The 944-nt window shown below is 39.8% G+C and overlaps 1 pseudogene; it reads right to left on the reverse strand.

Annotated features, from left to right (window-relative positions):
• Positions 1-245: 245 nt before the first annotated feature.
• LOC119184028 (5S ribosomal RNA) lies at positions 246-364 on the reverse strand (annotated as a pseudogene).
• Positions 365-944: the final 580 nt, after the last annotated feature.

Below are 944 nucleotides of genomic sequence, written 5' to 3' on the forward strand. Positions count from 1 at the left end.
CTGTCTTCTGTTAACAAAAATAACAAAAAGAAAAGATGAAGGGAGATTGAAAAAATGGAGTATGTCATGGGCACTTGGTGCCAAAGATAAACCCATGTGCGCACGCATCAGATTGTGATTGGCTAATTGTATGCTAATGTTCGCGTGTTAAACGGGCAACCAATGACGTCACAAGATTAAACAACACCCTTCTCCACTTTCTGTTCCTTCTGTGCAAAAAAAAAAAGTTTGAGAAGTAAAAAAGTTGCCATCAGCACTCGGTGTTCCCAGGTGGTCTCCCTCCCAAGTACTGACCGAGCGCAATGCTGCTTAGCTTCGGTGATCGGACGAAAACCGGTGCATTCAGCATGGTATGGCCGTTTTTTTTCTTTATTGCCTTCTTGACTACAGGTCAAGCTAATATGACAATCACTATCACACATGTTTCATGCGTGATAATGCGTCAAACAAAGATATTACATCTTCAACACAGTCGGTAGTCTTATACACATCTCGTCCTTTTATAACAGCTTCCACGAAACACTCATTAACGGATAGAACTCTCACATCACAGTGTCTGTACGATAGCATACTACGCCAAACCGAATGAAGACCAAGTAAAAATATAACATCCAAATTTTGCACAGAACTATCACAAGGCAAAAAACGAATTCCTTATGAAGTAAGAGGTAAATCTTTTTTTAAAGTCCTCTGTAAAATGTCCCAAAAGAAAATAGCGTTCTTACAATCAATAAAGACATGCTCAATGGTCTCAGGTTTGTTACACAGGAGACAGCTGCTTCCCCATGGTACATACATCCCTCTCTCTTCAAGCCACGTTTTTACTGGCAAGGTTCCCGTATGAAGCTTAAAAAAGAAGGTTTTCACATTGAGTGGTATACACGTTTTTCACTCGCTTTAGTACATCATGACCATATGATTTTTCATACTTTGAATGGTACAGG

This window comes from Rhipicephalus microplus, chromosome 7 (assembly GCF_043290135.1).
Source record: "Rhipicephalus microplus isolate Deutch F79 chromosome 7, USDA_Rmic, whole genome shotgun sequence".
NCBI lineage: Eukaryota > Metazoa > Arthropoda > Arachnida > Ixodida > Ixodidae > Rhipicephalus > Rhipicephalus microplus.